Raw genomic sequence first — 15,812 nt, 5'->3', positions numbered from 1 at the left:
TCATAGGTGAAGCTGGAAATTCAGGTATGACATGTCATCAGTTGTACCAAATAGTATGAAACATCGAAAAGGACAATAAACAGCATGTACGTCATACACACTCGCAGGAATGCGACGAAAACACGACTGACCGTACGGAATCAACTACCAGCATGTTGTGGTCGCTGAATAAAATAGGCGTAAGTAGCTATGAGATACACAACAAGCAAGCAGAAACAAGAAATGAACAACTACAAACTGCGTTTCCTACCTGTATTCTGTCGTCAGGTTTTCTATCTTAACCCGCACTTGCTTCCCGACGAAAACCGCAGTAGCTGTCTCGACGCGGTCGTAATCGGCGGCTTTTCTTTTTTGGCCTCTTTGGTCCCCGATACGGCTACGCTGTCTTCCCAGGGGTTTATCAAGTGCATCGTCAATCGTCATGGCATCTGACCAAACGAAGTGTTTTTTACTGCACTGCGGCTCACTTATTGCTTCCGACGACGCTACAGTACCTGAAGTGGAGTCCGCCATCTTGCTTTTTAGTTGACCCGACCGTGGTTGAGGAGCTCAGTCGAAACTCAACCGTGGTTGTGCAGTCAACCACGGTTGGCTCTGCAGTGTAACACTCTCAACAACGGTTGAGTTCAACCGTGGTCGACTCAACCGTGGTTGAGAGCGCTAGTGTAACTAGGGTATTATATTGTAGCACCTAGACATCTGCAAGACATATACTTTTTTACAAGGTAAAGGAATTTCGTTAACTACTTTTCTATTACACTATAGGTATTAATTTCGATGTTGAACTCGGCATCTTTTTCTCCCGATTCCATTAACTTTCTATGAAAGACGAGGTGGCTTTCCCTCTGCTTTAACACAACATCCAATTTTTCCAGGCGGTGCCCAGCATTGTGAGAATGTCTGATTACGGCTTTGTTGCCTTCTTTTTTTTTCCCCCTTTCGTTACGCGATTTATCCCTGCCCGGCTTACGTAATCTTACAAATGCACCATAAATAGAAGTACTAGGGTACTCTACTCTTTTAAGTTTTTCTACCTGTAACTCACAACTCATTAGTATCTGGTGTTCACATGACTTCTCAATATCGTTTTTTTATTGCATTGCAGACAATCCCATTTTTAACTGTTTTTGAGTGACAGGATTTAAAAGGTAATACTGGCTTATCTCTTTTTGTTCGTATCTCTAACATATGTGTTCCGGTCCTTTTTCAACTACTAGGTCTAAAAAATGTAGCCTACCATTTTCAATATCTTCGATAGTGAACACGAGAGATTCAGCCAATACATGTATGTCATTTTTAAATTACATTACATCGGAGTCTTGCTTCACAAAAACAAATGGTCATCAACATATTTAAGGACGCGATAATCCCAAATCCGTTTTTGTTATTCATTATCACGGTAGACCTCACGGTTGTTGATGGGCACCGTTCAAAATAAACTATTATTATTATTATTATTATTATACATAATCGTACAAATGCATCATATATAGAAGTATCAATATAGAGGTACTAAGGTACTGTACTCTTTTAAAGGGAATATCGCACCCGGGGACATGGGTAGGAAATGGTTACGAGAATGCTATGCATCATTTCACAATCGATTTTACCGATTTTTTCATGTTACGTGTGTGATTCCCTCTTTGCGGGCTCCTTGACAGTGTTTTATTTTTTTCCCCTTTTCGATTTTTTCTGCTGAGAAATGCTCGGGTTTCAAATAAACGAGTTTTTTTCGATCAGCGAAACCTCCGACGACGTCATTGTGACGCAGGAGCGGACAGGACCAATGCGAGGGCGTCGCGTCGCCCTGTGGCGTTCTCCCATTTTCTCTCGGAAATATCGTCTGCTTTGGAAATGGCGTCATGCATGGCTACGTGTATGAAACAACCTCTTTCTCCGAAAGTGCTGTGAGTCTCGCTCAGTGGTGAAATTGCAACAAGTCGTTGAGTTCGGGAGCGCGCCGTGGTGTTCCTGGCTGCAAAAAATCGTCTGGGGCGAACCCAGAGGGTGATGTTGGCACTAATTCGAAGTTAACTGAAAAAAATTAAGCAACATCATTTCAAATGCAAACGGCGCAACGTTTGACCAGGGGCACGAAATGCAGCAGTTGTTTTTAGAAGGCGCTTTTGCGAACTTTGCCAGGCAAATGTTTGTTCCACCATGAAAGTGTGGCCAAAGAGCCACACATCGACATGTGCCACTGGACAAAATCCATATACCAATCCAAGGAACCGAGAAAGCGTGCGGATGGCCGAACGTCAATGTGCATCTTCAAAAGCAAATTATAAGTAGTGCAGGCGCTTATTATAAGATAGTCATCTCCTGTGATACAGACTGTAAGCGCCGCCGTCATTATACAGTAAGAACAATAGCAGCTAGATGGCTGTGGCGAGCCGCGATGGAGAAATCGAGGGGCGTTATCCACTCGCATGTTTATCAGTCACCTCAGTATCGCTTCCTGGTATCATCTCTTCGCAGCGTCTCTATTCTCCAGAGACATTTAACAGTGCAATAGGACTGATCATCATAATGCGCATTAGCGTCTTGCGGCTGTTATGTGGATACTATCAAGGCATGGAGATATTGCGTGTTGTTGCACTACACTGAACACGAAATTTGAGCAGATTATACGTTGCCAGACTATGAAAATACCCGAACAAAAGCGAACGAGGTCCCCATTTCCCCCTGATTCAGTTGCAAGCACAGATGAAGCTGAAATGTGTGTTTTACTTATTTCAGCATGCCACAGCAGAACAGACATTTGCATATCAAATTCGGGAATGGATATTTTAGCGAACGTGCGTGTCTCAGAATTGTTATATGTGAAATGGCTTGCAAGTACGGTAAGCCTCTCAATCTGCCATCTCGCTTTTGCTCGATATCCCCTAATTAAAAAGCTAATTCATGGATTTTTGGGTAATTAGTCATCTTGTAGTGTGCTCGGTAATGTATGCTCAGTAATTGATTATTCGCTTGTTTGCGCGTCTATTATTCCATCGCTAATGGGAACGTTCAAACTGCTCCGTATACGAAGTATATTTGCGAGTACCTTTGTGCGACCGCTAGGGTGACACGTGTAACACTAGGAAATCGGGTGTCTGAATACTAGCTCCCTCTGTGTAGGGTGGAGATCACTGATCTCTATAGTAATAGGCTGGGTAGCGGACTAAGGGTGCAACCGTTCGGTCACCGGCCGCCATCTTGCGAAGCTCAAAACATTGCCGTCCGCGACTCAGCTGCATATTCTGCATGCGCCTTTCCGAAGCATTTTTGTGGTGTCATGCTCGCCTGCTGTAGTTATGGGTGTACTGCCCGTACTGGCAAGGCACCGGGGACGACAGTTCTCAAGTAAGTGACTTAGTTTTACAAATAAATGTGATTTATTAGTCCACAAGGAACACGTCCAGAAAGTAATAATGCATGCGTCATATATGTAGAGGCTGGATTTTATATGGACTAAAAGCTGGTTGAACACGCATGCTTGAAAAATTCATTAATCTTGCTCAAAATATGCACCGCTAGAAATTCACTTGATGCATTTAAAACACGCAACAAATTCACTGGGGCAAAAGTACTTAAAGTAAAATAAAGCCCTTCAACTGTATATATGTGCCTGTACCATGTTTACATTTTTGTAACCTGAAGAAGTGCAGTCTCGTGCACGAAAGTCTTGTTTACCATGTGTAAATAAATAAGTTGTTCCTACCGTTTAATATCACTCTTTGATTTATGCAGTGTACAAAAAGCATGCAGAGTTGAAAGCATAGATCGAGAAGTTACCCGTCAAAAGGAACTCGTTACCAAGTTACCGTGTGAAAAATGTAACTAAGTGAATAACGAAGTTATTCAGCCCGAAACGTAGCTCACAGTTAGGGAGTAACTTAAAAAAAGAACGAGTTACTCCCAAGTTACTTCGGACACAAAACAGCACTACACAGGTGCAGCGCGTGTGAGCAGTTGAGTTCAACCCTGAGTTGCCTGCGTTGAGTTTTCGTTTATGTTCAACAATTCGAACGCTTTGCACCTTTATCCCTGTGGGCACACAATGTTTCAGCTTTATTTCAATAGCAGCGGTTCTTACGTCCTGAACAGAATACTGTCATTGACTGAACATCACGTTTTAGGCCATAAAATGCCATGGAAGAACCGGACAGAAAGCAAGAAAACAAGTGGATGTGAGTGAAAAGGGAATTAAAAGTAACTTGAAACTTAGTTTAAGTTACTTTGGCAAATTTACCTGAGAAAGAAACGAGTTCCTCAGAAAGTTACCACGGCGCAAAAGTAGCGAGTTATGTTATAAGTTACCAAAAAAAGGAACTTAGTTACAGTAACGAGTTACCTCGAACTCTGGTTGAAAGTGTGTATTTGCATGAAAATCTAGCTTGCATGAATTCAAGAGATGGTTGATGATTGGAATCAGTACTGCATGAAGGGCACCTTAAAGCTGCAGCTAGTCCAATATATGAAAACACTCCTGAATTATGCATTCATATACAGTTAAAAACAACTCCATATTGGATAGGACAATACTAAGATGAGCAAAAGCATATAAAGAAAAAAGTATTGCATGAAAATTTTGCCTAACGTACAAACTCCTATGAGTGGGACATACAAACACACCAGCCACATATCTCTTTGGTGCGTTCCAGCATGTTTACTTTACTTAATAAATAATTTTTCAACCTCGAATATCTACTCTTTATACTCCGTTCTTAAGTTTGCGACAACCATGCAGGGTGTCGAACCGAAACGTTTTTCGTTCCGGTTTTCGTTCCGGTTACATCATAAACGACCCGGTACCGGTTCTGCTCCGGAGCAAAAAAATAACGGTTCATACCGGTTTTTAACCGGTTCCGCTTCTGCTAGGAGTATTCATCCCCACAAAAAAAATCAATGTTACAAAAGGTAAACCCGCATGCATGGTATTTAATATTAATAGACAGCTGTGAAATTGGTAGCTCCTGGTTCCTGTAGGTTACTGTCTGTTCAAACGGGCTTTCTCCTTTCTTGAAGCACATGCTACAAACGGACTTGTTTGTCGTAATGTCATACGTAAAGTACTTTCTTGCTGGATTGGAGCGATCGCGTCCCTTCCGAATGTCTGTTGGTACTGTCTAGCCAGCAAGCACCACTGCACGAGTAGGACGCAAATCGAGGAACACCTTCACGCACAAACGCGCTCGACGGCTCCGTTTTCTTTTCTTCGTGTCCTGTCCACAAAAGAGTTGCCACTTCGCACGGGCTTGCCCTCCCGTATGCGTAAATGTATTCAACTTAGCTGCTCTCCAACAAGGGACGCGTTGCGCGACATTACCGATAAAGAAGCAGTTATGCAGCCCCCTTGGGTCGTTGTTTAGTTGAGGAGAGTTTGCGGGGATCAAATTAAAACGAACACTACGGCACATTGCTAGAGAGTCACATGTACCTCTAAGTCTGTGTGCGTACGCGAACGATAAACCATTACAAAGGGAGCCTAAGGGTCATAGAATACCGACATACATTCCACCGTAACCGTAACTCTCGTATAGTATCCATGACATGACTTCAGAGCACACGACGTCTGTTTCATTCGCCTATCCGTAGTCCAAGCCAGCGAGTTTTTTCTTGGACCGAAAACCGTTAAATATATTTCCCTCCTGAGCGAAAAAAACGTGTACGGTTTCGATTCTGCTCCGGTTCGCACCAAAATAGCGTGTTTTTTTTTTTCGGTTTTCGGTTCGCTCCGACAACCTGGCGACAACATATGTTTGAATGCAGCCCAAATGAAAACAATGTGATCCGTCTGATCAAACAAGTTTCCCAGCAGTATCAGACTGTAAAACCTTGCCAAGAAATATACAGAGAAGGTGACAGCCAGGCCTCATCTGCGAAAGGAATTGTCAAGGTTGATCATATTCAACAACCAGTAATGCACTCTGCCCACTTACCTGGTTGAGTGCTTCAAACTTGCCTGTGCAACTGGAATTGTGATACTTAGGTGTTGGAGCTTTCACCACAAGGCATTGCTACTTAGCCTTTTCATGACATATTCACTCTACCTCTAGTCATTTTGAATTGTCTTTGCCGTCACCTAGCTTCCTAGTGCACATTTTTCTAGTCGATACCGTCATATAGCCTTTGTATCACATACTAAATCTCATCCTAGTCCTTCGGAAGTGCTTTACTGCCGTTCGGCCCTTCCTGTCACACCAAGTCATATCTAAACTTCCTGTGCAAAGCATAATGTTTATGGCCAAGTATTCATAGGCATATTAAGGTAGTTTCATAAACAAACGTGCCATACATTGCTAAATGCAACGACTCAATTTGGAGAATACTGCTCCCTAGCATTCTAGACACTCAAGCAGAAAGTAAATGGGAGAAACACGAGAAATAACACGCGCACACGATGACAGACCACAACGGCAACGTAACACAACAAATACAACACCACACAAAACCAGCAAATCACATAATAGAAGTTCAAAGTACAAAACTGGAACGACACGAGCGTCATACGAGTACAAACTACACAAGAAATAACATGTACGTGACAGGATTTCACAAAAAATATGAAGAACCAAATCACCAGGAATTTCTGCAGCGATCCGTGGCAAAATTTTTGCGAAGCAGAAAAGGAAGCGCTCACAAAGAGCAGAACATGTCACAGCTTACATGCATTCCTATGGGCTGTAATCGCTCTTTTGAGCACCGCAATATGGCGGCCGGTTAGCGTACCCTTTCCCGCGAGACCCTCACCCATCCGCTATCCAGCCTTCTAAATAGAGATCAGTGGCGGAGATCACCCTTTGTAGAAGCGAAGCCGTGATGTTTAGGTCCACGCTTACCATGTATGAATCCTGTGTACTGATTTCAAACCCTTTTTCAAACCTCTTCTGCTATGTATTTACTCAACTCCAAAATGTGATGTGTAGCCAAGAGTGTAGCTACACTTTTGTGAGCGCATCGCGAGCTGTGAGTGGGCATAAACATGTCGGAAAAATTCGTAGCAGACGATGCTGTTTCCTTCACCCTATGCAGAGGGAGCTAGTATTCAGGCACCCTACTAGGAAAAAGGTAGCTGTCTTGCCTCTCAGAACACATTCTATGTACGTACACAGGTACAGAGAACTTGAGTTACGAATTCTAATAGACGCAAAAGAGCTTCGTTCTTGACCCCTGGCACAAATGTTGCTATAATGAAAGATGAAAGATGTTGTTCCAGCCTCAGAACATCAGTTCTTTCATGTTGCTATAATGCTATTGACACACAGGTGATTCGGTTATACCTGCCAGCCACGGCTTGTCGAAGATAAGTTACGACCATCGTGAATCTATTATATTGGAAGTGAGATATAGGCTTTCCATGCGTGTTTTCCTTTTACACAATCAATAACGAAATGAGCATACTTCATAATGGGGACATTAATGAACGCCCGTTGTATGAATTCGGTAAGCGATATAAATATGTTGTAATACGTTACTTGTGCGAATACGGTAGTTGAAAGGACGCAGAGCAACAGCCATGACTTTGGTGCTAATCCTCGCTATTTTCGTCGTCTTTGCGACAGTTACAAGGTAACAGTTCTCGTTGTTCGGGATCTCGTGTTGTACGTTAGCACCGTTCTGATGTCTTACTGACTCCACGAACTATGGACCCTATTTAGTATCGTTCATCACGACACATCTCATCCTGCCCCATTGTGCCTTGGGTTAGTGGCGAATTTCCTTACGTGGCGCCACCTTACGTGGCGAATTTCCCCATTCAATATCACGAATTTATTTGTTGTTGCTGTTAGCAGAATCCTCATTGCAGAATGTGTCCTCACCGGCAGAGGTGGTGCTGGCACATACCCATTTAGCTACTGCTGAATACGTTCACGTTAGAATTCACGTGCAGTAGTCTTTTATCGTTTTTTTTTTAATTTCCGGTGTACCTTTTACATACAGATTTTTAGGCCTCCCTTTTTAAGGCTCTGCGCCGAAAAATTGTCCGTCGATTAATATGTACTTATTTTATTCTCTCCACACCCGCTATTACGTTTTCTTTCTACCATTACTGTAGATAAGCCAGAAGGGGTACATGAAAGCCCGAAAGGCATATTTGAGAAACGTAATCCTTTGTTTAACGAAATCGTATGTGGGCTTATATGTCGACATAGTACGGACAAAAAAAAAACGTATTTCTTTAGCGCACATTCCATTCACACGTCGTCATAACACCACCGTGTTCTTCGCAGTCAGCAGGAGCTGCAGGGCGTAGACCCCGGTCACAGCAGAATTCAAGGGCGAAGCCTTCATCCAACACCCTTCAGAAGAGGTCGATGGGGTAGAGCATGCGGTGGTCCGGTCAGTATTACACGAGCAAATAAACTGTTGTGAACCGGTGTGACGACACAGCTGCTGCCACTGCCAGCACAAGCAGCTAAGTTAAGAGACTTAGCCAGCTTGTAGCAGGGTAGTTGGGAGACGATTTTCGCAAAGCGCTTCCCTCATCGCAATGCTGGCATTGATCCTCAACGATTTTGCAAATGAAGTAATCCAAGGTTGATTCCACTTCTGAAAATTAATGTAACGCCACAGTTCTTAAATATACACTCTCAGAAATGAATCGCTTAAAATACCACTTACAGCATTTTTAACACCTATTTAGATGTAAAACGCTAAAAACGCGACAAATTTTAGGTGTCAGGCTTACTCTTGCGTTTATTAAGAATAACATGAGGAGGTATAAGCGTTAGGACTTTCGGTTTAGGCGTAATATCATTTATTTTAGCCGTCATTTCCAGATGGAAGCGTCCTTACACTTAATTTATAGCACCTAAAATTTTCTGTTAACGGTTAAACGCTCACAAAACGAGTGAGGGCATCTTCACTGCGCAATCTCCTCACCGTCCCCTTCCCTCTCTTTTTCTCCCCTAAACAAATCGCGCTTAAACGTTACAGCGAGAGTTTCAAATTTGAGCTCCAACGCCTCCATCATGGCGTCGACGGCGAACTGTGATCCTGCGAACTGCGTGCTTGGGTGGTGTTTCATAAGACGAGTGTACGTATTTCCAGGGCGAGTTGTACACGTAGAACTTAGAGTCTGTGAAACTTTCAAGGAACTCATTTGGCATGGATATTCTGCAGTCAACCACGAAGATACAGGTAAACAGCAGCAGCAACATTGCTTTCGTTTGGGCGTTTTCGTTGTAGACTTGTTTTGTCTGTCGCTTGGACGGAATCGGCTCACGGTGTGCTTTAATCGGTCTTTCAGGCCTCCCGCTTTCAACGTCCCATGCACAAGGCGGAAGTGATAGAGGCTTCGCTGCTTCTGGCGAGTCAGTGTGGAATTATTTGCAGTGTGCTTTGAAGGTTCGGATGCAACGAGTGGGTGAATGTCAAATATTTATGTGCATATTTGTGATGGGCAGTGTTGCTATTTCCATCTTCTAACTCAATTTTTGTATTACTTTTACTAGCTTTCTCTGCCTGCGGAAACTAGGCTTGCTAAACGTAGAAAGACACATGTCGGGAATATTGGTTGCCATTTCACACGGCGAAAAGGGACCGTTATCTCCGCTACATTTTTGTTTCGGTTTGCTTTCTGATATGAGCTGATACAACCGGTGAGTAACCTCGTTATTTCCTAATGCAGAAGTGCTGTTCAGAAGTAAGCTAACTAGAGAGTGACATTTTGCTTTGCTGTGTTTCACACGTTCTCTTCGCCTGACATTTGGCACATTTTAGATTACATGCTGTACCTCTGAAGTCAGAGGTTAGACTTCTTTGGAGCAATCGCAGCCCTCTCTGTATTACCCCTCTTTTTTCTTCCTTTTGTACACGTGTCAACTCCTGTCAGATACCTAAGTGTTCCTACAGGTATTAAGGCTAAAATGGTGAATGGCGAACTGCGCACCTCCGTGATAGTGTTCTGTCTTGTCTTTAGCTTATGGAATACGTAGTACCGAGTGTAAGTCATATATAGTTCTTGACATAGAACAGAGTGTTATTCACAATGACTCTTCCTGATATTAGTGAAATTTATATGTAATGCACAGACCGAAGCAAGTTTTCATGCATCTTTATGAACAATAAAACACGTTGCAATATGCACTCCGGAGTCCGTGTATGTATATCACACAACGGAAATGTAGAAAGGTCATAATATTGCAAGAAAAAGCTGTATCGTCCCGAGCAGCGTCACAATGTCTCATCTCTAGAACTATGATGCGACAATGACGCTGCTCGAAATGAAGATTACGATTCTTCCATTAATTGCGCAAGCGGTATATGTAGAGGAAAAATAGGTGCGAAACAGGTAAATTAAGAATCAACCACTGAACTATATGCGGAATGGGAGGGGTGTGAAGCTAAAGTTCGTTTTTACGTTTAGCAGTTGACTGACGCTTCAGCGGTGTATACATTGATGGTGCGCATGGTTGGTTGATTGGTAAAAAAAGAAAAATATAGAGATGTTGGCCCAACTAGATGGTGTGCTTTGCATTGTTTTTCATAGGTGTTCTGAAGCGATGCGCGTCTGCCTGTCAGAGCGCTCGAGAGAACATCGGACGCACATGCAGATGTTTCACCACCGTGATTCTCGATTAGTGTGCGTCAAGTGAGGCGCAGCAGAAGCGCAGAAACGTCACCTGAGCAGCTCCATACTGGTCGCGGACGTCGGGGCAGTCGCACGTGGTAGCGAACCTGTTGGAACTCAAGCACATGCGGCAATACATGTCCATGATCACCATCCATGGAACTGTGGGGTGACGTTTTTACGCTTAGTGCCTGCTTCCACTGACGCTTGCTAAGCGGGATGCGGGACACGGTGAGAGGAAAAATAGCGAAGATTGCTTCACACTTGCCGTATGCGTAACGTATTAGCCCTTAAAATAGGTGTCAAGAAACGGTCCACTTTTTTACATTTATTAAGAGTGATGGAGTATGTGTAAAGCTTTTTCACCTAAATAAGCACCGTGGTAACTTTTGTTAATATTTTACGCATAAAATAAGGGTAAAAAATTTAACTGTTTCTTGACACTTAGTAGCCGATTTATTTCTGAGAGTGTAGGGATGACTGAAATGAATACGAAAGCGATTCTGTTACAGCCTGATCCTGAACGTTCTCAGCCAACGCAACCGAGACACAGAAAGCCAGCCTAATGCTTCTTCTCGCTCCTTCGCACGTAAACATATAAAGTCTACCAATCGCAGCCGCCGGCAAAGGTATCACCAAATCGCCGAAGACGATTCTGAAACACAGGCTTTCTGCGGATACAAGTGGCTGCCCATGCGGCTGATGGTGGCTCGTCTCCGTAGATACAGGCGCGGAAAGCACGATCGTGATTGGCGGAATCTTAAGTGTTACGACCTCAAGCGATCAGGCTTTGTCTCTAGGTGGTGTTTGGATGAGAGCAGTGAGACATTTTTGACAGACGCGGTGGCAGTTGTACCACGTTACGGGAATCTCGGCATACAACACACGATGTTGAAGCGCGCCCTGGGTGTGGCATTTTCAAACTTCCGTGGGTACACGGTCGAAGCCGAGCCTTCTAAAAGTGACGCACCAGGAACTTGACTCGGGACAAACGAGCCTCCTAACAGGTTAACGATCACATCCATTGCGAACCGCTGATTCTTATGTTGTGGGTTCGTACCCGACCGACGACAGCCAGCAACTTGGTGGCGAGATATAAGTTGCTTACAGACATGCCGCCTTCCGCAAAAGACGTTAAATACAGTGTGCCGTCTGTTGAGGCGTTGAGACTGTTGTTCAGCGCACGTTAGAAGTGGTGTCCGCGAGGAATCCGGACTTATAAATATAATGTAGTGCCTACTTGGAGATGCCTTCAGAAAAGAAAAAAAGAAAAAAAGTGCAGCAAAATTCGTTCGTGTTTTTTTCATAAAACATCGAAAACATCAAATTCGAAACAAACTGCCAGCTTCCGGTTGAAATGGCCCTTTCCTGCTTCGCCTCTTCCGGTGACGTAACTGGCCTTGCCTGCGAGATTCCCAATCGCTCAGCTGACGGCGTCGCCAGGCTGGTTGCAATCCGATACCGCTTAGAGTATAAACGTAGATGTTTCTAGCGACTGTTGAGCAACAGACTGGGAGTCGGAAGCCCGCATCCTATTATGTACACTCTTCCTTCATAACTGGTTCCAGTGACATGAGTCCGCACACTGTTGCCTGAATTCAGCCGGGAGCGCGGAGCCGGCTGCAAAATCAGATTAAATTCATTTTCTAGTGTTTCTGACTGTTTCCAGACGAAATATTCGGTTACATATATTTCAGGCACCCACTATTCTGATCGGACGTTCAGTTCAACTGCGTTTCTGTCCGGACACCACCTTAAATGAACACCATGTGGGCAAAAGTAGTTCAAGGCAGACGACTGTGGCATAGTTCATGATCGTAGTTGTCCCGCGACGTAAAGTCACGAATCATCAACATTTATTAACCAGTGCGTCACGATATTCATGCTTACGCTGCGCGCATGACATCAATCATCAAAAATGTAATCACTCCTTAACTCTTCATTATGATTAAAATAATTTCGCAAACGTATCTTCTCTCTTTACCTGATTGCAAGCGCGCGTGTTAAGGACAGGTATTCTGAGTTTTGCGTTCTATGCGCGTGTGTTTGGCGCGTGTAATAGGCAAAGAAAAGTTGTGGGTCTCGCGACGTGTGATATTTATCGCGTGTTTAGGAAATCCGTTCTCTGTGAATCGATGTATCGGATACACATCCAGGGATTCCATTACCTTTCATTCATGATTTTCCGTTCGCTGGGTGCATTTCAGATTTTTCAACATAGCGCCTCCTACGTCCAGGAACTCATGCTGGGCTACCTGACATTTGTTGTTCGTTTCAGTGTTTTGACTTGGAGTGCCCTCCTGGATGTGTATGCTCAGCCTGGATATGCACCGAAGAACATTGAAATGCTGCGATTAAAGCATTCTATCGCAGACACCAATTTTAGTGTTTGTATATCTTGGGACGGCCGAATGCACTCAATAACGTATAGAACATGGTATCATCATGCAAGCCAGCTGGTGCAATTGCGACGATGGTAACATATCCATGAGTCTGGGAAGTTCAGAAGGGAGGAATGGACGAAGAACAGGACGAGACGGAAAGTTCGCCTGCTGATATCCGCTCGTAGACCGTCTCGTCTCGTCGTACTCCTCTGTATTTCATCGTCCATTTCGTACTCTTGCTGTGCATTAAATAAGGATTTCCTCCGGGGCTCGGATTATGTTCAAAGATAAGTGAATAATTTGCCAAGGTCATTGGTAGTCCTGATCTCTCTCTCTCTCTCTCTCTCTCACACACACACACACACACACACACACACACACACACACACACACACACACACACACACACACACATACATACATACATACATACATACATACATACATACATACATACATACATACATACATACATACATACATGATACATACAAGATGATGCTGACGTGGGCGATTCACTGGCGCAGTGGCGCTACACTGCACCATTGGTTTTTGGAAACGGATGAGGAGATGATTTGGGAGGAGTACTTTTAATGATCCGTCACGACTCACGAGGCCGGTGGAGCGCAAGAACTCCGCAAGAACACCGAGGCCTTGCATCTGTGGGCAGCGTTCGACCGGGCCCAGTCAGCACATATTGTTGCAGTGACATTGCACTAATATTGCCATGTAATATTCATGTTAAGTTGCTAATGACCGCCTTCGTTATGCTGCAACGATGTTATAGAAACAACATTGCAAAAAGTTGACATTTCTCAGGACCGCCTTGCTTATTTTGCAACAATATTTCAGAGACAACATTGCAAAAATGTGACGTTGCAATTTTGATGCAACATTGGTAATGACCAGTAATTTTGTACTGTAGCAAAGTTAAAAAAGAAACGCTGGAGGACCACTGCAGCACTGTCTTTGTAATATATGTTCTATGTAGCACAGTATGCATATATGTTCAGTAATCCTTCCTTCCGCTAGATTCTGGCGTCCCCCATGCCTCATGTCCCTGGACATCTTTTTTTTCTTTTTCTTTTTAAATATACATTAGAGTAACGTTTCTCTCCCACGGAGGAGTTGGTGATGCGTCCTAGGAGCAGAGGTTGATTCCAAGAAAGACGTCCGACGAGCAAAGTACTCAACAGCAACAGTGTTTAATTAATATACACTATGTACAAGGCAATGTAAATCAAGACAAAGTCTTACGGAACAGGAACTTTGCGGGGATGGACGGTGATACCAGGTCCCCGACCTTCCTGTAGCAAGTGTCCACGCTCGAGCTGTCCGAAAATAGCTCGCTCCAGCTTGTAAAGTGCGAAATTGACCACTGCCCACTATATGCAGGGTCCAATAAAATCAAAACCGTGAAACCAAAACCAAACACCTAATTCGTTAACATAACTAGGTTTGTCACGTGAATTTACCCTTTCCAACATGAACTAAATCCAGTATGTCCGCCATCTTGAACATACTGTAGTATCCTCAAGCGATTACTTCGGCCAGTAACAAAGACGCGCCAACCAAGTGGGTCATTCCCGTACGCCCAAGGCCGAACCGTGTGCCGGAGTGCGTGGGAAACATCAAACACTAACTACGGTTTACAGAGTGATGGAATTCCTATAACTCAATAATATTTTGCTTTTGCAATTGAAACCTTACAGCTCCCTCCAAAAGTTCGTTGTGGGGCTCGATTGTTACACAAGGAACACAATAATTGCGAAACAGGAATTCACAACCATGTAGTGGAGATGGCAATACTAACACACGTCACTAAGTTATCAGAATTATACCTGAAACAAACGTAATAGCCCAGTTTCACACACTTGTGTACTCCTGGTGTACACTGATTAGTCCACGCTGATGACAATAAAACACCAAAGTCAAGCAAAGAGAAACACTGCTACACTACCAAGAGGTGAGGGTCAGTGCCCCGGAGGTCCTGTGTTCAATATCAATGCTCCTGACCTACTCAAACCTAAGTCGCGACAACGCATCTGCATTGCTGTGCGCGGTCCCTATATGGTGGACAATCTTGGCGTTATAACGCTGCAAGGCGAGAGTTTACACGCAAGTTTAGAGCCTTGAGGTGTTATGCACGTTAGATAAGAAAGAGAGTTGTGGTCTGACACAACAGTAATCTGCGCCCCGAATACCCAATGGTCAAATTTCTTCAAGGCCCAGATGACCACGAAAGCCTCGCGCTCTATCGCCGCCCACCGTATCTGCGTGTCAGAGAACCTGTGGCTTGCAAAGCATATCGGCACCTCTTTGCCGCTGTCGTCAATTTGGGATAAGCATGCGCCCGCTGCGTACGCTGACGCATCGGTGAATACCCGTAAGGTTTCTCGGGGTCTGGCGTCGTGAGCGCCACGGCCTGCGACAAGCTGAGCTTTAGCGCCTGAAAAGAGGCCTCTCCTTCGTCAGCCCAAGGAATTTTATTCGGGACTCTTTTCTCGGTTAGTCGCATTAATGGACTCGCTATTTCCACGTTACCCTTCACGTAATCACGGTAATAGTGAGTTTTAGTATACCGTTGATAAGGTTATCGTCTCTATCGGAACCAATCGCACTCGTGCGTGACTCAGACTCTTATCCACTGATTGGTTCCGGTTGATACGGTGGGACGCTAGCCACGTTACCAACGGTCTGCTAAAACTCTCTAATATCCGCAGAGTCCTAGTACGCAGCGCAATTCCTTCTTGGTTGCAGGACGCTTTAGTTCAGAGATAGTTTTCACTTTCTCTGAGGCTGGCGCGTGCGAGCCAGAGCCCACGATGTGACCTAGATAACGGATTGAGCTCTGAGCCACCTGACAC

At 44.2% G+C, this 15,812-nt stretch overlaps 1 long non-coding RNA gene across 2 annotated transcripts; it reads left to right on the top strand.

Moving 5' to 3' along the window:
• The first annotated feature begins 7,463 nt into the window (after positions 1-7,463).
• On the top strand, positions 7,464-12,941 carry LOC135383146 (uncharacterized). Of its 2 annotated transcripts, XR_010419693.1 has the most exons (4): positions 7,464-7,557; positions 8,220-8,328; positions 9,040-9,129; positions 9,239-10,077. It is a non-coding gene; the product is annotated as an uncharacterized LOC135383146 (long non-coding RNA). The 2 variants fall into 2 exon arrangements; XR_010419692.1 differs by lacking the exons at positions 9,040-9,129; positions 9,239-10,077 and adding an exon at positions 12,840-12,941.
• The last annotated feature ends 2,871 nt before the right edge of the window (positions 12,942-15,812 follow it).

This window comes from Ornithodoros turicata, chromosome 2 (assembly GCF_037126465.1).
Source record: "Ornithodoros turicata isolate Travis chromosome 2, ASM3712646v1, whole genome shotgun sequence".
Classification (NCBI taxonomy): domain Eukaryota; kingdom Metazoa; phylum Arthropoda; class Arachnida; order Ixodida; family Argasidae; genus Ornithodoros; species Ornithodoros turicata.
The sequence above is the reverse complement of the archived record's forward strand: the minus strand, read 5'-3'. Positions and strand labels throughout refer to the sequence as shown.